At 41.1% G+C, this 27,868-nt stretch overlaps 1 protein-coding gene across 2 annotated transcripts in view; it reads left to right on the plus strand.

The window, feature by feature from the left end:
- Positions 1-27,868, plus strand: part of tox3 (TOX high mobility group box family member 3) — a 167,723-nt gene that overhangs the window by 44,118 nt on the left and 95,737 nt on the right. For both annotated transcript variants that reach the window (XM_037096023.1, XM_037096022.1), the window contains one exon: positions 8,821-9,019. The gene's annotated coding sequence lies outside the window, so the exon portion shown is untranslated. The remainder of the gene's footprint in view (positions 1-8,820; positions 9,020-27,868) is intronic.

The following is a 27,868-nucleotide window of genomic DNA, read 5'->3' on the forward strand; positions in this document are numbered from 1 at the left end:
TACTTGGAAGTATAGCTGTGGCTGCGATACCACAAAGTTTTATTTAAAGCAGATATAAAAAAAAAAAACATTTCAACTTTCTTCTCTCCCAGCATTTCACTGTGGTGTTACTTTTGGTGCCTGTGTAGCAAACACAGTATATAGCAGAATAGCTAGTGACCTAGGAATATAATGCCTCTTCCTGTTTTCCATTTGTGCCGTAAAGCATCCTTCATTTTTGCGGGAAAGATCTGTCCCAGTGCGTAGGCTGAACAGTACAGTGAGAGGTTTGTAGGGAACCAGCCTAAAAGCGGTTGGCGTCATTTTGTACAGCCATCACAAGGACAATAATTTGCCCATTTTATTTAGTTTAGAATCAGAATCAGAATCAGAATCAGAAAAGCTTTATTGCCAAGTACGATTTTACACATACGAGGAATTTGTTGTGGTGATGTTGGTGCATGCGTCAAATAACTATTAAGTGAAAATATAACAAATTAACAATATAAACTGTTTAAAGAATAGAAAATATAACAAATTAACAATATAAACTATTTTAAAAAGTAGAAAATATAACTATACAATATGAATATATATACACAATCTGTTTTTTGGGTAAAAGGATAAAAGGAGCAGACCAGCTGGCAGTGAACAATTACAAGAAATGATGTGCAAATGAAAATGCGCAAATGAGTAGGAGGTTCAAGCTGAGCGTTAATGTAATGCATAGAGTTATGGTGCTGTCAGTGTGACAGTAGAGGTCCAATTTGTAAGAAAGTTGATTTTTTTCCCCAACTCCTCAAGCATTTACACTTTAGGTTAGTAGGTCAGTTTAGCCACAAAAAATGACAAAAAATCTACTTTTCTACTATCAAGAAAACATTTGCATGATGTTTGGATATAAACGTAAGCCAAATTCATATACCAGCTAATGCTGAAACAGGCTAACCTAATGAAATGAATGTGTATGAATAAATGCATGGGAAAGAACAATACCGTCATGGAGCCCTGCCCAGTGGAATCAAGGCATACAATCACTATTGCCTGTTAGCAGCTTACTGATATACATGGCCTGTTCGTGCTGCAAATGAGAATTGGTCCACATAATTTGGTCCAGTACGGAGTGTTATTGTGGGTGTGGTCTCATTGAGAGCAGATCCTTGCCCCTTTGAACATATTTGGTACAGTCATTGAATTCCTTTCCTTTATGACTAATAAACAAGTTTCTAGACCCCCATTTCAACCTGATATCTGTATCTGGATAGATTAGTATTGAGATGCTTTCTCATCTCGGCTCCCATTGTGATTGGATCTCAAGATACAAATTGGCTGGACTGGCATTTTATCAACAAACATGGCATGTCCCAGGTCAAGGGAAGCGGTACCATGGCCTCATCTGGTGGACCATGGTTGTTTATGTTTAATGGAAAGAAAGGTGACGGTCTAGACTGTTGATTACCTCCACACAATAGATGCTGTATGAATGAATGACAGACATCTGATGTGAGTTTAATGGAGCTTTACAGTTGTTTAGAAGCTGTATAGTTTCAGAGTATATTTTGTTGTACGGCTTCTATGGCTGGGGTCTATTAAGGTAAAATATGTCACAGCTTTAGCAGTTGATGAATGCTCTCATTTTTGTTCTCTTTATATTCACACAAACTATTTTTCTGCAATCTGCGCCCAAGGTCTCATCTGAAATACACTAAAAGGATTCTATACACGGCGCAGCCCCATGTTCTTGAAGTTAATTACTAGAGGATTTTTAAAATGAAAAGAGCTAACCACTCATGGTAGTTTTTGAATTACTTGGACAGACTCAATATGAAGCTGTCATTGCTCTGTTTGGCTAAGACCTTGATCCTTCTGGACGGCAACTGGAGCTATTGGTCTTTTCAGCGTTTGTTTCGTTGCTCTTTCCTGCTTTGTGATTTTATCCGCGTTGTCGCTTACCTACATTTATTTCTTTATTTTCTCAGCATACAATTTTCGGCGTTGTCTCCCTCTAAATAAATAAAAGGTTAGATAATTGTAATAAACATAATCCGGCAAAACACTGTCACGCCGCATGGTAATGCTTCTTCACATCTCCGGAGCCGCAGTAAATCAATTCTTAAGCCATTTAGCTGTGGTCATAATTATCCATTTGTGTGGAAGTGGGAGATGATGTCGTGGGTGGGGGGCACTCAAAGACATGTCTTGTAGTTCATAGAGAGCAATTAGCCCAATCTGACTTAGCTAATTAAAGACGAAGAATGATGACAAAGAGGGAACTATGTAGATCATTCTTTATGGTGGTGTGAAGAGAGCATATTCGCTGGAGCCCAGTGGAAAATATTTAATTAATATAATGTAATTAAAAAAAGGGGGTGGGGGGCTGTTTTCTGTTTGTTGCTGTTTGTTCTCTAAAAACATTACTAATAATCAAATGCAGGATTTTACAGAACGCATACATGAGCAAAAGACATTAGCTGATATTGACTGTGGTCTTTGTTTCTCACCAACTACAACATGGAAACAGTCATACATGTTTCTTGACGGAAACAAGCAGATACTAGATTACTAATAATTTCCTGAGCATACATGCCAACATTAGGGTACCAGAAAGGGAAGAGGAACGGAGTGACAGGTTCCATCATTTCTATACTTCCCATTGCCTGTGTAAGCAGCCGTGCAATGCATTCTGGTAGCAAAGGAGCACGCATGGGGAGACGGGGCGTTATGTTACTTGCTATAGTGCAAAAAAGTTGGCTTTCCGCCTCTGGAAAATCCTGAAAAAGTATAAAAACTACCCATTTTCGAGTTAAAATCAACACAGATTTAGCAAATGCTCACCCAACATGTCTTCAGTGAACTCTTTAAATGAGCCGGTTTGGAATCCTGCAGCGGACAGCCCACAAATGGCATTCATCCAGTTGTTACAAAGACAACTGCATCTTTATTTGTATGCATATGTTTGGTATTAAGGTAATCTAAAAGTAACAGACATTACAGAGTATGTTAGTATGCCCTTCCAAGCCTTTTTGTGAATGCTCATCTCTGCCTCTGGGTCGGGTTGTCAGGTACCAGCACAAAAATCCCCCAAAAATTGAGACACACTTATTTAATTTGTCACAATGAAATTGGAAGATTTACAGGAGATATTGCCTATCGGGAGCACAGTGGGGAGAAAGGGTTAAAAATAGTGAGCACTGGAAAAAAGGCAGAGTCGTCAGGTATGCCTGACTAATTTATGAAGTCATACTGAAAGCTGGCACTGGATTTTCTACCTGGGCTGTAACTAGCTCCAGATCCAACATGATGTAGTGCTTAGAGAATCTAAATGCTTCCCATCAAAGGACACGTTGTGGTTACATAATAAAGTGGTGTCATCAGCGTATTTAATTACGATTATATTTACTTGTTGTGTGCGCCGGGCTCCTCCGAAGGTGCAGCACAGGCAGCACAATGGCAGGTGACATTCTGTCACACATCTTATTTTCAATGATCCTGACGCCTGAAGCGCATTGATGCAAATCTATCGTCACACAATGAGCTCCGTGGCTCACTTGACCCCGTTGTTTCATATTAAAAAAGGTGCTCCCACTGCATTGCAATGCTAATCTGATGAAATGTGTTAAATATTGTTTGTACACTTTTCAAAAAGGTAGTGGCTTTATTGCAGGCAAAGCCAACAGAAGGCATGGCATAAGAGCGCTGACAGGAATATTAAGTGAGGCAGGCTGAGCAATATAGAATATAAATGAGGTTATTTTACACTGCAGAGCTCTGCAAACCGACGCACAGACTTCTCTCTTTGTAATAAATCATTCCCATTCAGACAGCCTCTACTCTTAGGGCATTGTTTAATACTATCTGCAATAGAGGGGGAAAATAAATTGGTTTACATTGCAAAAAAAAAAGAAAAAAAAAAAGAAAGGTGCTGTGGTTGGAATGCATGATATGATGATGAAAGATAGAATATACTTGACTTATTGATGATAATGAACTTGCAGATAGGAGAATGTTGCATGGAGGGTGTCATGTGGGAGTAATATTAAGAGGCGGAACTGGAGAGAAATCCCAAGTAAGCAGTAAATGTAGCAGAGTAAGATTTTCTGAAATAGCATTTTAGTCCCTGCCCACCCCTTTTCAATGGAACGACATAAAAATGCAATTTATGTCTGTACCCCGGACCACAATACTGCTTGTGCCACGGCGAGATAAATATTTTGTCAGCGATGCCGAGGGCTAAAGATGAAGTGACAATTACTCCCCCTCAAGAAACACATCTTGCTTCTTTTCTTGTTGTGGTAGACACAGCCCTTCAGAAATCTCACTTTTTCCTCTGATTTGCAGATACAAAAGGACTGCTGTTGTGTGATATACGTCGGCTTGTTACACAAAGCATTCTGCTTATTTTACTACGATTGAGAGCTGTGATTGAGGGGAAACCTTTTACTCTGGGCTTGTCTGCAGCAACCACCAAGATGTACCAGCACGTAACAACACGGGGGTCGTGCAACAGGAGGGGGAAGAAAACAGCGTTTTTGCTTTGCCGCCTGTGCTCGTCAGAACGCCGAGAACTCAGTGACATTGAGAATTATACCTTCACGTCAAATGTGTTGCGGCGAGTCCCAAAATGAAAGCAACGTGCCAAAAGCTACTCCCAGAAGAACAGTTACATAAGTGAGACAGCTACTAAGCACAAAGCTGTGAGCACTTCAAAGGTGAATTTAAGAACTGTTCACTTTTTATTACATTACCCACATGTGACAGATGAACAGGAGCTGTGCAGAATCTCGTCTTACTTTATCTCCTGACGTGGTAGCGAGAACGGCTGAACATGCAAATTGTACAATCTGACACTTGAGACTACTTATCAAACAAACGTGGTAAGTTGGATTTTTATCGATTTTATTAAGAGGCTGTTTTATCGACAGAGCACAGCACAAGCTCTGCTGGATTTAACGTAGGAGCTGTTTTTTTTTTTGTTTTTTTTTTTAGATTGACAGAGGAGATGCCACGTAAAGGTGCACAGTGGAGAGTGTGATACCCATAATTCTTTTAGGTGATGAGATTCACACTATTCTATAGTGGGAAATGAAAGTTGGCTTCAAGTGGGCCTGTCTCCTTTGAACTGGAGCCAGGATCATTAGGATTTATAAAACTCGGGCGTCAGGGTTTGGGGGCTCATTATTCTCCTGTTGTTGCCTCTTCCCCTATCTCCCCATGCACAGTGTTGCCCTCCAACACCTCCATGTTCAGAGATAGGAAGGCACTGCCGTCCCCTCTGATCAGATACACAATCAGGATACTTGGTTAAAGATTGGCCTGTATGCAGCAGCACTGTACCTGCTCACTGAATGAAATATGATTTCGGAGGCTGGGGTTATTCTGGCTTGTTTTATTACATCATTATCTCCGTGATGTTCAACATTTGTCATATGCAGTGTGTATAGTGAATAGCGTAAAGGCAGGAAAACACACTCCCTCGGGAGCGTAACATGGTACGGTTGGTAAAAGGCTCAGTGAGTTGGACACTGTTGTGATGTTTATGAATTGTTAAAGAAACCGTGGCACTGAAAAACTGAAAATGCACTTTATTTTGTTTTTTTTTAGACCATTGTTTAAGTGAAAAATGAATAAATAAAATCATTGTGTGTGTGTGTATATATATCATTTCTTTTTTAACGTGTTTACTCAGTTGGTCAGAATAGCTTGCAGCAGGAATGAGTCCTGTCCCTGGATATTAGATCGCATTTTTTGCACTTTGTTCTTCTGAACAGGGTTTGGGTTAAAAGTGATTAAATCAAATTTTCACATTTTGTTTCAAAATGCACAAAGTTTTTATATCACAGTGTTTATAGTATAGTGTAGTAGGATGTCAGCTGATGTCAGGCAGCACTAATTTGGTATGTCCAGTGACAAGATACCTCATATTTCTGATATTAACATATATTTCTAATTATTCACTGAAACGTATATATTGTATGTTTAACGATTTAGATCATTTTCTGGTCTTGTGTTGCCACCAAAACTTGACATACAAAGAGCTAATTCTAGCTTTATTTATTCTAGCTGTCTTTTCTATAAAGCAGGACAAACATTAAAAGGAGTTTGGGTGGCAGGTGTTAACGTAACATCTGGGGGGAACCAATGCTAACACTGGCAGGCTAACCTTTTAGATTCAGCTTTCCAAAAAGATACTTTTAGCTTAGCTTAGCTTAGCTTTCTAACTTCTAACTATTGGAGTTGAACCTAAACTTAAAATGGCTCTGTGGATCTTCTGTGCTGTGTTGCAAGCCAGATGTTAGTTTATGTAAGTGGACTCCAATTCCAAACTAACGCTAACTCCTGCTGGGACTTTGAATAGTCGCGGAAAATACCACAGGAGTTTTCTCAAAGAAATCTACCGTCCAGCAGCATTGAACGACTTAACCGAATCATCCACAGGCTTGAATAGGCCACCGAGAAAGAAGGGGAAGGTTTCAGTTTTCACATCACTTCAAACATTCGCTCACATATGTAGAATAAAAAAAAAAAAAAAATTAATACATTTAATTTGCTACAAATTGTTTCTTGGAGCCTCATGAACAGTGAAACAGGTCTTCCCAAATGTGAGGGGAAAGAAAGGGAAAGGTCTGTTAAATAGTATGTCCGGTACGTACAAAAGCAAACACTTCAGCTCGTTTGGAAAAAGGAGAAAAAAAACCATCTCGAGCGTGACTCAAAATATGTAAATACCGGCGAAACAAATTCAAATAGTTCTTCATGTATTCCTGGTATTTATGTTGGTTAAACTGTACAAACTGACGACGGGATTTAAAACACCTCACAAGAATTGTAGCACTGCATTCCAATCAATAAACTGAGGGGGGAAAAAAATACAGGATCATTTGCTGAAAATACAAAGGGACACAAAAATGACGGACTGTGTTGTAAAATCTAATTCTCTTCTATATGAAACACAGCACATCCTTAAAATCTCCCTTTTGAGGGCTGTTTCTCTCAATTTAAAATTCCCTTATAATCAATATGAAATTGCTCCATTTCTCACGACAGGCAAAGCTTTGGTGCAATATATGGCTATATCTTTTGCTAAGGGAGTAAAACCCCTAATTTAGTCTGCAATAAAGCGGCTTAGAGAAACTGATTCTTTCCAGAACATTAATCATAAAAATTTAATGGATATCAAATATTTAATACAGTAGAATGTACAACTTGTATTACTATGGCTTTCTCCAAATCGATCATGTAGAGGAAAATCCATAATTAAAATTATGCTAGCAAGGGCAAATCATTAAGATTTCTATTCGCCTTCATGCTTCAGGAAAATGAAATATACACCCTGCCGGTGATGTATAGGCTATTAGAGGCAGGGAATAAATTATTACTGTCTCTTGTAAAAATGAGTGCTTGATTATATTACAAAAATAAAAGTATGTGATAATTCTTGTGTAACTGAATCTCAGATACAGCCTGTGGTTAAATAAAAATAGAGAAATAAACTGCATAGAAATAATGTCAGACGTCTCAACCGGTGGACTGTTAAATAGAATAGAATGTAACCTCAGAAACATTAATATGTGTATTGTTCAGGCTATACAGACTGCATGGCATGTTTGTAATGTGCATTAAATGTCTTATATCTCATATATCACAACTAGGTTATAATGCTTTGGCAGGGCAGTGATTCAAGACATTTTATTGTGGACCAGCAGAGACTTGACTCATCCTCCATAGGTTTTACTGCCAATTTCAGGATATGTAGTCTAATAGTAATCCTTGTGTCAGATAAGCAAAAGCCACTATAGAGCATGGATTGAGAAATATCTTTAGTTTAGAGGTTATTAAGCACACATAAGGTTATAAATTTGAGTGATGCTGGACTGTATCACGTACTGGCTGCGGTCGTCTGACCGAACAGAATACCACAGTTTTCTTTTCCATCAATATGGGTCACTCGCAACAACCTAACACCAAATAATTTAAAGAGTAGAGCCTCCAAAAGCATACCTGACACATAAATGACTGACTGTCTACCACTTTTACATGTTAGGGGAGCAAATGCCAGTCAACTACTGAAGAAAGCCAAGAACGAAGAAATGTACAGAGCCTGTAGAAGGGTGCAGAATAAAACAATCGCTCTTCCTTGAAATCATCATTATGATTGTGAATAAATCATTTGAAACTGTTTGTCGGGTCCGGAATTATTGTTTCGTTTGTCTCTGTGTAATAATTCTGACATTTGGTTCCAGCTTCTGGCAAGGTTTGTGAGCAAACAGTGAAACGCCGTTGGTATCATGTGGTATCTGTGTTTTAGTCAGTGATCGACCCGCTTGGTGGTTGCCAGTTTGTGGAAAAGAAAAATAAGTAAGAATGGATGAATTTTACAGTACACGGCCAGGACACTGCTGATGCCCTAATGTGAGGTCGGTACAGTACAGCTAACGTTTACTAGTTAATGTTAGCAACGTCAGCTAGTGTTAGCAACTGCTACTACACAAACTGGCAACCGCTTGAGGGGGCAGATGATTCAAACAACAGCGGTGTTGTGAGTACATGAATGCAATTAAATACCCCGAGGAATAGACATCATGTTGGGTTTAAGATGAAGGTCGTTTAATTGTACATTTATCATATACGTCATTAAACCGCTAAGAATGTGCTGTGGTTGATATTCTGCTGCAACTGACTTAGATCCTCCTCTCGACTCGCCTGCTGCCATGCACACTTTGTCGTGAGTGATGTCTTCAGGTGTGTTACTACACATTCTGGGGCACTTAAAAAATACTGCCCCTCCATTTAACTGGACCTTTAATCTTGTTGGATTTTCTTGTTTTTGTGGATCCTTTCCAGCTGTGAATCGCCACCGCCTTTTAGCAAACAAGCACCCATAAAGAGCCGGTGTACACGGGTACAACAAAGAGCACACGAGGTTGACAACAACAACAACAACAACAACAACAACAACAACAACAACAAACCCTCTTGACTGCCGCTGAGCACAGATGTTCATGTTTGCAACGTTATCAGAAGAGCAGCGTTGGACGAGAAAGTAAGTACAGTGAGCTTTCTACACATCTTCTCCCTCTGGCACTGTGATATGGACTGAGGCCATTCCCTTTTGGAGGAATTCCTCCATTCACCCACACAAACCTCCCCCCCCACCCCCACCCCTTCTATCTCAGCAGCTCTGCTTCCTCTTTGATCTGCTTATGTTCTCTTGAAAGGCTGAAACACTTCAAACAGAGAGGAGGCTGCGAGCCGAGCGTGACTCTCATACGAGCAGCTATCTCTCTCTCTCTTTTTTTTTTTTCCTGCCATCTCATCGATTCGATAACGTGATCGATACTCTTAAATAATTTATCGCAGCTTGTTCCTCTGTTTTGGGATCTGAGCATCAGTTGCCTTCTTCGTTATTTGAGAGGAGAGGCGCTTTTCACTTTAATGAGCGCGGACAGTCCTCTCAGAACATATACTACAGCATCGGAGGTATGAATTATGGAACGGGACTACAAAGGGCTTCGTATAGAGAGCACCTGATCAGATTATCAAACATTTACCATCAGATGCATGTGTGACCACAGAGTCAGTGGAGGCCCTTATAACTTTGGAAGTCTTTACATGCCTAATGGCTTATCAGGTACAATTTAATATGAAGATGCCCTACAGCGTCACTTCCTTTTCCAGATGTTCATAATTAGATCTGCAATCTGTTAAAAGGCACAAGGGACCTAAACAGTACTTGTTTTTCGATGTACAACTTTAGAGCGCTTTCACACGGGAAGTGGAGCAGGTATCCGCCTCTATGTGAATGATCCCCGTTAAATGTAGTAATGTCATTAAAAATGTATTGTTTCTGCGATAACTTACATTTATTCAGTCACACTGAGCCACCGACTCGCAGCATTTTTGGCTCCAGTCATTTAATAACAGGCGTTCAACCGTAGTCAGTCTGATCCAATACTTTTTTTTTTTTATGCCGCCGTTTTTACGCTGGCTGTCCTTGTTCAGAAGCACTGAATTTGTCTCAGCATAAATTTTTGATACGGTATGAAAGGAAGTACATAGATCTGCAGATCTCTCCAAAGTCGCCACTCTCTTTCTTTCGCAGCTTACTTTCTTGACCACCAGACTCATGCAACTATTGCATTCCAATCGCAATATTGACCGCGAGGCAGATCTGCCCTCATCTGCAACAACTCACGTTCATCAGGTAGAACAAATTGTGGGGCGCCTGACTCTCTATTTACTGCTCAACATCATGTGCCTTGCATCACCTGATTAAGTTTTAGTCTGGCTTGTTTAAAGGCTGCAGTTTACCTTTTGAGTGGGCGAATTTACCAGTATTTTAAAAAAAAAAAAAAAAAATGCAGTCAAAATTTGGTATGTTTGGTGTTTTCTTTATAATATTGTCCCATAATATCATGTAATTAATTTACTGACCATGTGTCTCAAAAAAGTTTATAAGAGAGGGCTTGGAGGCAAAACCTTCGCCTGTTGGCTCGGAGAAAGAAACTACCTGGGTTTCCTTAATGAAACCATGCTGCAGAAGCGACAGTCTCAGAAACTCCAGCATGAGTTTTCAAAGTGCACGATAGCATCAGCAGGTTCAAAAGTTACATGTTACAACAACAGACATTTTCAGCTGCAGTCGGCTGTGTAGATCTTTAAGGGTTAACTCCAGTTACCATCACTGGTCAACCTGTATTAAACATCCACATTATGCAACAAGACCACTGAAAAATAATACACACTCAACATTCACAATCTTTAACCAGTTCATCCAAGAAGTTTGCATGACACATGATCAAAAATGATGAATACGCAATTGAAAAAAGCCAAAATGGCAAAGAAAATACCAACTGATGTGATGTTGATGCCATTACCAGGATTGAAGTGCTGCAGTGTGAGCAGATAGGCGTTGTTTGCTGCATGTTTCTGCCCTGTTGCTTTGGAGAAGCACTGTAGCATAACCCCTCCTCTACCATTAAAAAAAATATTATGTCTGCTATATTGACACAGATGGACAGAGGCAGTCAGACACAGAGTAATGCTTACTGAGGTTTCTTTAAAGAGCCCCTCAAGCGCAAATCAGAGCTGAGGTCATAAGCTGTGGTTGTGATAAAAAGGAAATATGAGCGGGAGCTGTGAGCCAAACTGTGGAAAGATCCATCTCATAAGTGGCAAAGCAACTGCAATATTTCTGCAGGTAGCAATAAAAACAAACAGTGATAAAATACAGTTGTGGTGAAACACTTTTTTTTATCAAAATATTACACTCATATAACACAATCACTGCCCCTTTACTCATATCAGGCTTGTGACACAGCCTGTATGTAAACTTTAAGGGGAAACGTGAGAATCGAATTTTTCTTCTGCCACATATTGTGAGTTACATTTTCCCTGCGGAGGCTTAAATATTCTCTGATTGGCACGTGGTCACAAGCTGTTTGAAATCCCTTTCAACTCGAGCGTTTTGAAGGCACGTCATGTTTTTAAAAAGTGCTTTCTGTTCGGATGAGTGGGCCACTTTCACAATGTCACGGCGGATTTCACAGAAACACATTTCTCTTTCTTTCTTTTTTTTCTTTCTCTCACGTCTGCATACTTCTCCTTTAAAAGAAAAAAAAACTTGCTTATTTAAAGAGGGACAATGGTGATTGATGCAGGTGTGACAGTTGGACAGCTACTAAGGGCTCTCCGTAGTTTATTTTTTCTGCACAGTACACCCAGATGTCTTGGAGGACACGATGGAGATGGTTGTATCGCTACAGTAGCAAGTAGTTCATATATTGGAGTTGAATTCTATGAAGCTGCTGGAGCTCTGAGGGTTAATGTTCATTTATTTAGACAGAGGAGTGGCACATAGTGGGTAGCTCACTTAAATGATGTAGCAGCTGTTGTTTTCAGCGTATAAACACTGTCATGGTGAATGGATGGAGTATATTCCACATGTGTAAACTCTAATCATTCCGGTCCTAATTGCAAGTCCAAATTACCAGTTTGCAGTCCGCACGTCACCACCCGACACCAGTGAAAATGTTGCCCTGCTACATCTCCCCGACTTCCAGAGGAGAGATGCACAGGACAAAGTCATTCATCAAATCATTCAGTATTTGACAAACAACCCATCTGCAGTCTCAATGAACCCGGCGATTGAACATGACAAAGTGACGATGATGGAGTGTCGTCCTGTCGAAAAACAAAATGGAGAATTGTGGGAAGTGTAATTTCAGTAGGACGGACCTTGCAACCGCGCGACATCAGCGCGGGACGGCAACGTTTTGGATTCAAGCGAAAGCCGCGTGCCTCCCTTTTCTTGATTTCGTAATGTATTGACTTCCCCGTCAGTGAGCGTAAAGAGAGCCGCGTGAGGGGCACCGACCATCTGTCAGTCAGATGAACGTGATGACAGCCGATCTCAAGTGTGCTGTATGTGTAATAGCACATTCTTGGCATCGCACCCCCCACCGTGAGCAGAGCGTAACAGATGAACGAGAAATTTTTTTGATTAAGCGGCACATTTCTGAACAGATAATTCAGGCAGCGTCGTAAAAATTCCCCGAGATCAGAGGCAATTTAATGCCACATCTGCATTTTTTTTTTTAAATTTTCCACATGTCAATTCAAACCTGTGCGTTCTCATTAGAGGTGCGATGCAAAGCTACAGTCTTTATCTGTTAACGTGAAAGGGGCAATCTGTCAGAGTTGGCCACCTGTCAAAATTCATACTCTAAACAAATAACTGCTGCTGCTAACTGGAGCTGCCATGAGCTAATTGGCTCAGTTAGCTGTGCAGCTAGATTGGCCCGGGAGCTAAGGGACCAGGGGGAGCGCTGCTGGTTACACTGCTAGCACCAGAGCTTCGGTTCTGGGATGCGATGGGGCTAGCTGGTTAGCATGATAACTTCACGAGATATCTCTGCAACACTGTATAAAATGGCAATACTATGCAATTTTTTCACATTCTGTTTTTAAGTTTGGTTGATTTTTTTTTTAAGGTTTCCAACTAAAATTCTATGACCTTGCCCCTTTCATAACGTCTGTTTCTCGATTTTATAAGAAGAAACTCAGTTGACCATGAGCTAAGTGAGTGTAAAGGGGGCTCCACGGACAGCTTGATATTGATATTGATACAGTATTTATAATTGATGTCGTATATCTGAGCCCTGGGGCTTAAGAGTTGTACTAAAGGTGTATTTATTAATCAAAAATTGGTCATTAAATATACATTTTAAAATAATCCCACCGAAAAATGCTGCAAATTGATTAGTGCTTCAGTAAATCTGAAGCTACAGTCTGAGCCAAAACAGTCCTAATTTATTGATATGTTCCCCCTAAATAACGCCACATTTAATTCTACATGTAAAATCAGCCTTCCAGCAGTTAGAACGAGAGCAGAACCTTATTTTGGAACGTTTTCCTCATGGAAATAAAGCTGAGGTGCGTCACTCATTAAGCTAAATGCAGAATAAGTGAGATCTCTGCAGCGACGTGATTATCAACTTGCTCTCAGCCATCATCACCTGGCATAACTTCACAGTTGGAGTGAAACATTTTCACAGTATCACAATATATTTTTAGTTCATGATGCAACACAGAGGTGCAAAAATAATACAGGGAAATTTGGGGATGACAAAGCTCTTCATTCAGCTGCTGATGAGGAGTGAGAGGTCTGCAGATGGCTCTCAGAACTTATTGACAGTGTTGTGCACCACTGAACATGCTCATATTTTCGGTGACTGGTGAATCGAACACATCCTTATATAATGTATGAATATGGGCATGAGTGTGAGTGTTACAAAAAGTCCATTGTAACCGTCATTACTGATTGGTCAAAACGGTCGACAGACTCAACCGGAGGCATCATGGGATTGCAAGTGTATGGCTAAATAAATAGTAGATCATGTTAAATATCAAGCAGAAGCATATAATGTGTATGTAACTCACTTGGGGAAGAGGGGGCACTTGCGAACAGGGCGGGCACCCCAAGACTGAACCATGACCCCCATGATGTAACTGTTGGCCCCCCAATTTTGGCGTTTGGTGTTCCCTAGCAATGTTAATGTAATACACTAGAAAACAGCCCAATTCTTATTGCTTTGTTACTGCTGAAGGTAATATAGAAGAGTATGAACGTGACCTAGTTCATATTTTTGGACTGTGTTCAAAAATTTTAAATTGGGAACTGTGAATGTGAGCAAGATAATTTTAATCTCTGTGAATAAAACTTTTGGCGTTTGTGACGTGTGAACTTGGACAACAGCGCTCACTGAGCTGGTACGTTCATACAGAGGTCAATGTGAAAAACAATGTTTAGGCGTCTTGACAAACAGCTGGGAGCTCCACGATGCTGCAGCTGCAGCGCTTTGCTGATTCACCCTGCACTCTTAAATCATTCATAAATGTTTACTGGGTACTGTATACAGCAAATGTGCTGCGGCACTGCCGTCTATATGCCTAGAATCAGAGCTCGCAACGTGAGTCCATTCCACGGTACCACATCAATAATGAAGAGCTACAAATGGGAGGTTAAGGAGCTCCTGATGCATGGGCAGCGAACTGGGTCCATCACTGAATGCTTCATAAAGATGGCTCCATGTCACTCCGCCTCCCCCATCTGTTCAGCCTCTTTCACAACCTTTAGACATGGCAGCAAACATCTTGGGATCACGAGCAGGGATTCAGCAATGATCACTCACAGGTGACATGCCTAATAGTCCCCTCAGTCTCCCACTTTAACCTGACATGTTCAATAAATTCTCATATAGGTACCGATGATAGATCTGATATCAGAATTACGTGCACGCCAATGTGCATCGCATTCGGCAGCTCTAAGTACACTCCGTCTGTGTGCGCCGGTACAAAATAAAAAAAAAATAAAAAGAGTTAAGACAAATGGAATAAGCTACCTGCAGTCTTTCAGGATGGCTTTCCCCTAGTGACCAGATTTCATCTCCTTAAAAGGAGCCATTAACTCCTAGTGACAGAGAAATGAATTCCCTCTGTGGTGAGAACAGCTTCTCATCGGCAATCATTAGTTTAGCACTCCATAATCACCCTTTCGTGCTGCGTGTTCATCAGTAGGCCTGCTCTGCTGGCGCTCACACAGACTGAGGCCACTATCATCAAGGGCAGGATGTGAAAATTGCTCCATAAAACAAAAGTAATACCCAATAAAATAGGAAAGCAACTGGCACTCACGACATAAAACTGAATGATTACCATGGAAGTACATGGTAAACACGCTGTTATTCCTCAGAAGTAAATCCAAATTGCAACCTTGTGGTGCTGCTTTACCTTAAGACTTCGAGGTCTCATCTGTATATTAAGATGAGGAATGGGGCTCGTAGATGAAATGCTATTCAATAAAGCACATTTTCCTGTTAAGGGGTTCATGATAGCTGTAGGGGGAATAATTCAAACGGGATGCTAAGATTAGAGAAAGAGCCATGTGGTGTTTGTGGCTTTAAAGGTTCTGCAGGAACAGGAACAATCTGTCTTCATTGAAGCTCTGACTTGATGAGGCAACCTGAAAGGTAATTAAGTTTGATATGTTGCTGCCTGTGCTCCTCAGCCCACGCTTTCAGAGAGTAACAAGCTCCAACAGCAAAAAAGCAGTGTAAAAGTTATGGCCTGTCATCTCCTATTTTCTGCCCCTCATGATTTTTCACCGTCACCGGCACCAACTTATAAATTCTATCTGAACCAGAAGTAATCGAGCATTAAGGCTCCTTTCCAATCCTGAGTTGACTACTCATGATTCTCTCTCTTTTTTTTTTTTTTCATATCGCAGGCATGCAATAAACACACTTTATTTAAACTGACATGAATACTAATCAAACAATAAATATGTTAGGTAACCAAAATACAAAATAAAAACTAAGGTCAGACTCTCAGAAAATAGGTTTTGTTTTCCCGAAAGTTACAATTGAAAGAAGCTTTGTGTTCAAGAACTTTAAGATGAGATGAGATAAGATGTTCTTTTATCGATCCCCCTTTCTGAGAAATTCTAAGGTAACACAGCAGCACAGAGGGAAATAAGTAGCAGACCAAGAGTAAGTCTCAAAAAAACAGCAATAAGGAGATACTGGACGAATAAAATAACAATTTTAATAGAAAAAAAACAAAAACTATTAGAATAAAGATAAACATAAGTAAACAGAAGTTTTCAACCTGAGTCCATGTTTCCACTCCTTTTAACACAATGTGAAGCCCGATGATATTGGATCCTCCTATCTATTTTTATTTAGTTGTGTTGTGTGTGTATGTGACAAATGTGAACTTTAGTGGGGCAGTTTTATGACGCAGGTCCTCTCTGGACTCTCCTTCACTTGCTGCAGGATCTGGCAGATCTCTGATCCATAGCTGTTGCCTAGAAAAATGATGATGCAGTGAAGCATGAGAAAACTTGAAATTGGACTTGACTTATTTGAAGGGACCTGTTTGTAATTTCTGGCCGACTGCTTCAAACGAGTAGGAGGCAGTATTTCCCCACTTCTCAATGTTTAGTTCAGTCCCTGCTTGTTATATATTTCAGTTGCTTCTTTGCAAATTCATTGTTGCAAGTTATTAGATTTGTACGGACTGAAATAATCACTAGTATGGATGTATTTATTTAGCTATATATTCACCATTCCATACATTTAATCCACTGTCACAATTGCATACTGGGACACTTGAAAGGAAAGGAGCCGTAGTTGATATAAATAAAAGATTAATATATTCAGATACAGCTGCATAATAGAGAACATACATGTCGTTCTATTAGCTGACCACGAGGTAACATTTAGGCATCGTCTTACTGTTCACATTCAAAACATATGAAAGATATGTGTGATACAGGTGAAAGAATGAACTTACCAATATATGACACAATTAATCTACAGTGCATGTCAGCAGCGTAATGAAAAAAATACATCTGGAACAACAATATTCACAGATACCTGCAGAATCAACACGTATATCAAATGCATTACCAGTAAATTAGGAATATGAAAAATACTAACCTTATAGTATATGCACATAATAAATATGAAGCACAGTGTAATAATGAAACAGACGCTCAGTGTAGCACTATAAATCTCAAAGCCCAACAGGTCGGTCCGACTGTAACGTGACCGCAACACATGCAAAGTGGGAAATCACAGATTGACTCAGTGTCCTAACAGGCCCCCTGTCTCAGATCGCAGCAACACGCCAGCTTCAGTGTGCGGACAAACAAAGAGCAGCACTGTACATAAGCACTAAAACCTCCAGAACACCAGCGACTGCGAGGAGAGTAAACACAGGCGGGTTATTAAGCTGTAAGCAAAGCCAAAAGCAGTGCAAGGGGACGCGACAGACATGAAGACGGAGGGTGGATTTCACCCACTGTATTTGAGGACAAAGTCTGCGTTTTCTTGTCCATCGGGAAGACGAGCAGTGGACGACGCCGCTGTGTAAATTGCATATGAGCTGACAGTTGCTGGGAATCTCTCTTATAAATTGTTTGATGTTAAATTGCAGTATCTTAACTTGTTTAATGGCATGGGCGCTAATCTGATTGGCTGATACTTATTATTATTTTTTATTTTTCTGCAATGAAAGCATGTCAGCATCACCTGGATCCCCCCCCTTCAGTTGTTTTGACATGTTGCCTCCAGACCGATAAAACATGTCGTGTCGCCACAAATGCAGTTATCAACAGTTGGCTGCTTCACTAATTTGGGGGGAAAAAAAAAAAAAAAAACGCAATTAAAAACTTAATTAAAACTGGCAAAGACCAAACAATCTTCCAGAGACGGCTGGAGCGCTGTGCCAAACTCATACGACTGTGTTACTCTCCAAGTTCTTACAGATTCCGCTATTTAAGCACACTGGCTGCCTTTAGTATGCACACTTAAGGCAGCAAGGTGTATAAATCAGGATGCTCATCCACTCTTGTACACATTTGAACTGGTCCTACTGGGCCGGTGCCGGTGGGCGTCCAGCTGTTTAACTAGAAACTGTTGTCCCCAAAGAAGAAACCAACTGGACTGTGCAAGTTACACTAGTACAGCCTAATTAGCCACTCCTGTCTATGCAGCAGCTTTCACAAAAAAAAAAAAGAGAATATTCAAGGATGCACCTGTTTCCTAATTAGCATTTTATAAAGGAAATACTACCAACCAAAATGACCCAGAGGGGTCTCGGCTTCCTAATGATCTGGTCAGAGTCCTGGATTTTTAATAATGTGATTTTGCCCAGACAGTGGTGGGAGAAAACACACATACACTCGGTGTGTGTGTTAACATAAATGACTGTGTCACTGCAGCCGGCTGGTTTTAAACACAAAGGTAGCTTTTCCCAAGTTATTGTGTTTCACGGTGCACTATAAGTTTACTGTCCCCAGGCTCGTGTCTATTGTGTTCTACTAAGAACTCGCATGTCACAGTTCATCAAGAAAGGAACCCAAACACAAGACACACGGAGGCAGGGAAGTAAAAGAACAACAAAAGGCAGGCAAAGGAAAGTCCAAGGAAGAAACAAAAGAAAGAAAATACAAAAACACAGATGACAAAAAACTGAAGCCACAGAGAACATAGCACGAGGACACATGAGGACCGGAGAACAGGCACAGCTACAGGAACACAGGAAACACCAGAGACGCAGGATGAAAACGAACCAACAACGAGTAAAGGAAACTCTTAAAACTTAAGAGATTTAAATACACGAGGGCTGACGAACAAATGAAACACAGGTGTGTGAAGAAAAACAGTGGGGAAACAGACAAACACAGGAAGTGGACCCATAGAAGGATAAACTTTCAACATAAAACGGAAAATCAACTGAATTATAACCAAGGACCGTGATTGTATACGATATGACATATATTATGTATGAAAATGAATCTGAATTAAGTTTGCGGGAGACCGTTTCATTAAAGAGGAAGGATACATTTAATAAAACTTTGGCGACAGATCCGCTGCGAGCAAACAGCTTAAAATACATGAAAGATATTGCCTTGGGACAAACGCTGTCTCTACACATGTCAAAATATTCATTATAAATTCATTACAAATGTCATCATGTCAGCAGAGTGCATAATGAAGTGCATAATTATACAGTTGGATGTAGCCATTCAGCCTGCTTGTCTTTATTGGCTGTGTCTCTGTAAATAAAAACTGGTTAATTTAAAAAAAATCTCAGATAATAATGAACAGTGTCGGCTCAATAGAAAACTCCACGAATGTGCAGTTGCTTGTTTACATCCGCGGGTCAGCCGGTTAAATGTGTCTGTTTGTTCGACCACGATGATTATGGCTCGCTTCTGAAACATCCTGGTTTTTTTTAGATTTTTTTTAAGTGCTTTGAATGAAATGGAATGACATTGTGTGCACGACATGAGTAATGCCGTATTAAAGTCGATGCCTCAATCTATTCAAGAGCCTTCGCTGCACTATCTCCTCAATTGAGTTAGCTCCCTGCAATTGCTGTCTATTCAAAGGCTGAGGAATTGAGTTTCAAGCCCGAAGCTCTGCCAACATTGTGGAAGGAGTAGGAGAGAGAGAGAGCGAGAGAGAGAGTGAGGGTGAGGGAAGGGGAGAAAATACAGAAAAGTAAATGAGTGTATCTCCGTCCTCCCCTGCACACACTGCATCGAGCGTGTATGTGTATTTATTTTAAATGTGACACTTGAGAAAGTTTTCTGACAACCATGTCAAAAACCCAGAGGTTCTTCATCTGTCCAGCGCTGGTTTACAGTCATTAAGTTGCTGGCATCATAACCCAAAAGGCTTATGCAGCCCGTCCCTCCTCTATATGCAAAGCAGTGATTACTGCACAGGTTATAAATTGTGTTATTTTCTCCATCTCACCAAGAAAACTGCTCATTCGTGGAAAGGTGATTTGAGCGGCCCACAATTACATAGCTTGAGAGAGAAAATTGCGCACTTGACTCTGCCAGGGTCCAATTGGTTCCAACTTCGAGATGATGGGCAATCAAGGCCGTATTTATTTGGTCATGTTTGGGGCCAGGAGTTGATTGAATTTTGGTACCAATCCCTATCACTATTTTGCACTTGATTGTGTATGCAGAGTATTTTGATGAGTGCTTGTGTTGTTTGTTTGCCTTCACGAGGAGCATCCCTGCTGCACGGCGCTGTGCTCCCCGCCGCGGCTCACGCTTGTCATTGTTCTGTCGCTTTGATCAGCCCGAGTCAATCTTCTTTGCCATCCGCTGCCAGCCATCACAGATTGGCTAGACTATGTGACATGGAGCCAAATTCAGAGCTTGTCTCCCCTTCAGAAGCAAACACACTCAGAAATGACCCTAAATTTGGTTGTGTTGTCATTATGTCTGGAATGACGACCATATGGGTCCATATGGCAGTTCTTGTCTGAAGCACCATATGTTATCAGTGCAAGCAGGCTGTATTACTCATTTGAATAATATTGGTATCCCAAACCAGGCTGTGTGTTGCTGAATTCCATCACGCTGGTTTGTCGTTTTAAAGGCTCCTTCATTCCTCTGGAATTAGCGGAAGTAACCGAGCTTAAGGATTTCATAATTGGGCCTGATTTGAATGAGAATCAATCTTGCTAAAACATTTAACGGTCTCCCATTTAGTTCAAACAGCCATATGTGGCGCAGCCTTCTTCCACTGATTGGTTTATGGGCTCGGTTTTTGTCTCCAAATATGCTGCTTTCATTCAGACAGAGAATGTAATAAAATTCCACCATATGCCGCTATAGGATGCATCAAAAGACTGCAGCCTCCCCTCTACGGCTTTCACATTGTTTATTTGACTGAGTGGACACACAAGTTCTGTTTAAACAGTACAGGTTGATGAAAATTGCTTGCAGATCCGGCTTCTCCCGCTCCGACTAACCCCGCCCTTCCTCCAGCTGGGGTTAAGGATAGCTGCAAACAGTTCTAAAGCCCCCCCCCATCAGAAAACAAGACTCCTTCTTAAAGAAAAACACCAGGATGCTTTCAACTCCCTCCAGGCAATAAAGGGACACAGAGTGCATTTTATATAGAGGTTGCAAGGTTGCACTTCATTACAGTGTGGACAGGTAGACATGCCCACGGTGTGTCTGCGGTTTATTTGCCCGTGCAGAGCCCCTGAGATGGTGATAATAAAAAAAAAAAGAATGTATGCAGGATGTTTGATTCAAGGCTTGTAAGATTCTGTTTTTACACAGTGGGGCGATGTACTTTGATAAAACATTTCCCCCACAGGTGTTGTAACTTACCTCGGCTTGGGTCATGGTAAATGAAGCAGAGATTCCACATGTATGGTGTCACGCTGCACCTGATGGAAGTGACCCTATAAAGTACATGCAATGGTCATTTTATTACCCATTCTGGCAATGTGGCTCAGGGGACGACAATGTTGGCCTGTCCAAATTTTAATTTATATATCGGAACATACAGTATTATATCTCAAGAAGTACTGGATGGATTATTATATTTAGTTTTGTCTCCAGAAGATGAAGCCTCCTGACTTTGTTGAACATCTGACTGTTATATCTCCACAACTCTTGGTTGGCTCACCAGAAAACTTGTTATAGACGTTCATGTTACAGTCAGACTGAACTGCACAGTTATAATGCAATTCATACAGCTGCAGAATGAGTAGAAACATATCTGGGTGTCTGGTTTATGAATAAGAATATCTGCAAAATGATTGCAGTTATTTGGATTTAGTGTTAGCAAATGTTAGCAAGCCAATATGTCAAACCAACAGTTTAAACATTATGAATGCTGCATATACCTGCTTAACATGAGCATGCTAACGCTGTCGCAGTGCAGCTGGCACAACCCTCGAAGCACTGCTGTGCTTTAAGCGACGTCATGTAGATTTTCATGATTGAAGGGCATCGGCCCCGAGCAGCAGCAAGAAGATAGGCTAGCAGTGAAGGTGTGTCACTGTGCTATTGGACAGAAGTGCCCGGCTGACGTGGGCAGCTTATGTCAATTGTCGACCCCAGATAATAACAGGCAATTATGAGTGAGAGGAGTGAATGAAAGGATGATACGAGAAATAAATCAAAGCCTAAGCATTAGAAAGAGCCGTCTTCCAGTCTGAACTTTTGCCAGCGCTTCATTTTTACAGGAGATCAGACACTAAATAAATAGGAGAGTTGCTGCATACAGTGGCACCTTTTATAGAGACAAAACTTCAAATTCAGTAAAGTTAGATGTTTGGTGCAAATTAACACCGGCTGGCATCGACGCAAGGTAAAAAATCGTTTCGCTTTCTGTCTGAACATTTAGTCATGCTGTTTTTTTTGCAGAGACGTTTCTGCATTTAGTTTTTTGAAGAAAGTACAGATGTTTGAAAATAAATATATATAATAATTGTACAATCCTGAGACCAAAGCAAATGTGCAGTTGTCCTCCTGCCAGCACAGTCATGCTGAGACTCGTTGGAGACAGACAACATAAACATTTCAGCTCGAATAAATCCACCCTTTGTCTACAAACTTTGCCTTTGAAAAAATGTCATTGGTTCCTCTGACAAAGTTGTCACAGGTCAAGTTGTATTTCTTTTGGGCACCGAGGCAGACTCACACTGGAGGTGAAATTAAAGGGCAAACCAGCAGAGCATTAAAGAAGAGCTGTGAAAAAAAAAAAAACCCAACTTGGAGTATTGCTTTACAGCTGTCATGTGAAGGGACATGCCGTACACTCTCAGCCTCCTTCAAAGGGGCTGCTGCAAGTAAATAATTCAGAAAGCACGGCCAGGTATACATCGCAGGTAGTTTTGCTCTATCTGACTCTCTCAGTATGTTTTGTTCCTGCCATGTCTCAAATAATATATGAAACGAGATAGAAAAAAAAATGTACCGCTCCTCTGTGGAGAATTGGATTTTTCTCTCTGTCTCCTGACAGAATTTGTAAACAGGGCTGCAGAGTGTGATGAGGTCTTGTTGAGATAAGTCCAGAGACTTCAGGTAAAATGGAGGAGAATGAGAACATGGAAGGAGCATAGCAGCAATGACTTTTATTTCCCCCCTCCTCTCGCGGGGGGGTGGAATAGCAAGAGGCTTGTTGAGACTTTGGCTCAGTATTGATAGGCATCGCTCGGTTATGATACAGACTGCAATCAGTTTCAATCTTGTCTTCACCTTTCACACTTGATCCTTTTCTTTGCTGTTGTTGTTTTTGACAAATCAGCAGCTGTGGGTTTTCCATCTACAATTTGCAATTTACTCTGCCGGCTTTTCTTTTCATGATCGACTTTTTATTGATTTTGTCACATAAGAATCTCCATTGACAAGGTATACAAACAATATTCAACACTAGATAGACAGATAAAAAAGACAAGATTGGATATATGTTTGTAGGTGTTCGACAGATGCCGATCCATTATGACAAGCAGCTACCGCAAACATTCTTTTACTGATGGAGGCTCAGAGGAGAACCATGAGTGTATTATGGTCTTCCTGGCAGCAGTTACAGCAGCAAATATGATTTTTCCAAAGGGCTAACCTGGTGTTATCACTGAGGGCAGAGCTATCGGTGAATTAAAAATAAGATGGGGTGACACTTAAGCCGCCTCTGACCAGGGAGAGGTAATCCCAGAAAGCATGCAAGTATGAGCCAACAACTACTGGATGGATCGCCATGAAATGGACGGAACGATGGATGGAACGGAGTTGCGGAAACATCCTCACACGACACCAACACTGCCACTAAATGAACACAAGTCCAGGAGTCCAGAATAACTGCAGATGAACTGTAATAACTTTGGTGATCCCTTAAAAGACCCAATGTGTCAAATACTGAGTGTTTGGTATGGTGACGAACCTGTCCTACAGTCCCACAGTGTCAGGATTTGACAAGCTGGGGATGAGTTAATCCTTACATGATTACTATGCAAATGCGCACAATTGTATAACCAGTCCAGGGAAGTCAGGACTTCATTTTATATACAGATGCGACCTGAGGAAATGAGACTGCAGACGGACTGTGTACGCCTCCGTTCGTCGAGATAGCATCACGGCAGGTAAACAGCAGAGAAAATCCAGTAGTTTGAAAAACACAGAACAAATCCCATCCATGAGATCATGATTGTAGCATACAGAAGAAAAATCCAGTCCGGGGTGACCTCTGTATGCAACAACTCTCCTATTCCATTAGACCAAAACACTTGAAACTACTCTGCTGAATCAAAATTGAATTTTCTCCACTCTCATACTCTCCATATCAGCAACAATGCATTATCCCCACAAGGTCAGCTGGGTCATGTAGCTCGGGCCTACGACGATTTACTCCACAGTACCTTTATTTTGGCAGTGCTGATTGGGTGATTGCAGCGACTGTTAGACACTAAATGCTATTAAACTCTTGTTAGTGTGGAGCTCTGCTTGTCCGTCGCTTTTTCCATTCCATTTGCTGGATATTTAGCTGAATATACAGTTCTGCTAAACTAAATTTAGAGCCTGATTGGTTTTCAGAAACAAAAAAAAAAAAAAAAGAAAAAGTGCAGCATATCTGCGGCCATAATTGACAGCCTGCTTTAGCTCGAGCAGAGTGTGTTGCCTGTCGTTCAGCTTCTTTTAATCTGGGCAAAGTGAATGTGGTGCCAAGTAATGATGTGATGGGTAATGACGTTTGCATAGGTGTCTAAAATGAAATTAAATGTGTAATCGCGAAGCTGCTAGCGTGGCTCCAGGGGAGGAAATGTCACTCGGTCCATCACTTTGTTTCTAAAGTATTTCAAGGTTTATTTATTTTTTATTGCATGACAAAATATAAAGATGAAATCCCTTTGTGCAATTTATTTATTCATGCTTAGCATCATAAAAAGGTTTTTTCCTTGTTGTGCATAAGGAAAGAAGCTTCTCTGTCGTCTGGTGTTACTGCAGCAGATACTTCTGTATCGCTTGGCAGCAAGATGAGGCCAGCAAGGTGTTCTCACCTCACCGATATCACTGATGCTTGGTAAATAGTACCAATGATGTTTTAATCTCCCGCTGCAGAGCCTTCCTGTCCTACACAAACCATGCAAAATTCAATATATAGAAAGGATTGCTATCTTTTACCAAAGACAACAATAAAAAGTTAAAGCTACTGCTAGTGATATTTGTTAGATAGCTCTATATTCCAACAGTAATCCCTGTTTTAAAGTAACACATGTCTCTCCTCCTCATGCTCGTGCAGCAAAACAGAAAATAAATGTTCTGGTATCCCCACAAACTTTATCCAATCAGGACAGAGAACTCCATGAAGAGGCGGTCCTGTCTGCTTGTGAACATGCACATGCACGACCCTGTGTGTGGCGGTTACCGCTCCACAATCATACGGTGGTGTAGAAATTAGCGAAAAACAATAGCAGTGTTTTTCTTCTTGCTTTATCATCAAGTCAAAATTTTAATTTGTCTTACTGGTTTGTGCAAATGCGTGGCTTTCCCAGCAACCTCAACTATTCATTACATCTGCTTAGCATCCGCATGTTAGCATCAGCATGTTAGCATCAGCATGTTAGCATAATCATTGTGAGCTGACCAGCATGATGAACCCTTTGGCTGAAAGCACACAAGGCCCTTTTTTCTAGAGAAAATTAACTATCTGAAAAAATCAATCAACATAACTGGTATATTTGGTGGTAGTGACACTGTGATTGTGCTCTTTTACACAGTATCACTTTAAATGTGGATGTTACATTAGTGTACCACTCTGATATTAATTTTAAACGCAGACTACAATGGCTGTCGTTGACACCGTGACAGTGACTCACAGGACTGATTTGATTATCTGGTGAACTGCCCCTTTAGTTCCTAACATGATTACTTATTGATATCATCTTAAAACAAGTAGACACTTTGAATGCTGTGCAGACTAAGAGCTGCACAAAATAATCAAGGCGACCTCATAATTCTTCTCATCCACTCCACTCTGCGTCCCACTGCCGTTCAGTGCCGTTGGCCAAGCTGTTTCCTGTGGGACTCGGTGCCGCCTGTAACATTTCTTCATTGTTTATGCAGATTCCACATATCAGTATCTAATTTGCGGCTCAATTCAACAGCATAAAAAATGCAGTCCTCATAGCATTGTACTTTAATGTAAAGTAATTTGAAAAGACACTTGAGGGAAATCTTCAGTAAATAAATAATGACAAAATAAACAGAATGATAAATGACAGAGTGATGAACTCCCCTGTGTGTGTGTGTGTGTGTGTGTGTTGGAAGGGAGGATCCTTTTCATGCTTGACCATGTGTTGACTGTGTGTCTTTAATTAGGGGAGGGTGGATTTAACCGATAATGTCCAGAGTGGGAAAAGACCCCGGTGTCGTTAGGATAATCAGAGCTCTAAATGAGGTTTTGATGCAGTGTGTCCGACAGGTGTAGTGGCAAGATAGGGGAGGGTGAGGTTCCTCCAGCGTGCTCCAGCTGTGTTTACACTCTTTGTTTGGAACAAAGGGAGCCTTGTCATATCCGCCATGATTGATGTGGCTTCATGAGAATAGTTAGAGCATATTTACATGAAGCACTGGTGGGAGGACCGACACGAGCAGGTCGTTTCTGTGTTGCCATTATTTGTCCCGCACGCTCCGCGGCGGCGCTCTTGCCAAGCGGGCACGCTGCATCACAGCGGACCACCTCCCAAGAGTTCCCACCCCCCCTTCCCGTGATGAAATCAGTTTACATTTCTGCAAATGATTCACCACGTCGCCGCGGCCTCCCGGACACTACTCCCAATGTATTCCTCACTATCACACGTCATCTCTGAGCAGCCTCTCGGTTCGGCCTAAGGGGGGAGATCAACGCTGCTCAAAAAACATCATGTTTGTGTCATCCTCGCACCGTTCCGAATCGCTAATGACAAACGCTGTTCTGAGGGAGGAAATCATATCATCGTACTTGAGATTGAAGAGCATTAGAAGAAGAAGAAGAAGAAGAAAAAAAAAAAGGAGGCAGTAACGGCACTCTTGACTGATCAGTCTGGAGATCTCATCTGCGGCTCCTTCTTTACGGCATAAAGCAGCTCTGTTTCGTTCTGAGGGGCTTCCGATGAGCCCAGTGAGTTTGGAGCTGATTTGAAGAACAATGAAGTGGATGTGCTGTTCTATAGACTGAATAATGAGGTTGTGTGCTTCAGAGAGCAGCACCCCCCTCCCCCCCTACCTCCCCCATCCCCCTCCTCTCTCACAAAGACACCATCCCCCCCCCCCCCCCCCAACCTCCCCATCCTCCCCCTCCTCTTTGATGGAGCTGATATATGCATAAGCAACACTTTCATGGGGTGCCAAGTATTGGTGGGTTATAGAACGCTGGGTGCCCCTTCTCTACAGTATGTCTGATGCTGTGTTTACTTATATCATGTTATTTCCACCTGAAACGCAAGTAGGCATGAAACCTATCGGCTCAGAAACCAGCCGGCTGTAATTGCTGGTGAAATAGCCCCTGAGCTGTTCTCGTTCTTTTTTTTTTTTTTTTTTTTTAGTCCACCTGATTTTATGCGCCTTTTAGTATGTTGCCACAGTCTGTGTTGATCACTCAGACATTGTCAGAAAAAAAAAAAATGTTAACCTTTCTGGTACAATAGAGGTATGCTAGCCCATGGCTTCTGACTGAGAAAGGGCATTCTTTCTGTTTTAATGGCTGCCAAAGCACACAGGGAATATGATTCATGTAGAGCGAGCATAGTTATAGCAGAATGTTGTCTCTCTTCAGCCCTGAAATACCATGGCCTTGACTAGATTCCCATGGCTATAATTAGATACTGTGGTTCTGAACCCAAGGTGAATCAATGTCTTAAACATCTCCTTCTCCTTGTTGGATACCAGCATTTTTTTTTTTCCTATCCCTTCAATTCATTTGGTCTGGATCAAAAATGAGCACCGCAAAAAATGGTCCTGCTGTGTTATTGTTGCGCGGCGCTCGGAGGGCTGGTTGAATGAGGTTTTTGTGTTTCTTTTGCTGGT

Source organism: Acanthopagrus latus, chromosome 4 (genome assembly GCF_904848185.1).
Source record: "Acanthopagrus latus isolate v.2019 chromosome 4, fAcaLat1.1, whole genome shotgun sequence".
In the NCBI taxonomy this organism is placed as follows: domain Eukaryota; kingdom Metazoa; phylum Chordata; class Actinopteri; order Spariformes; family Sparidae; genus Acanthopagrus; species Acanthopagrus latus.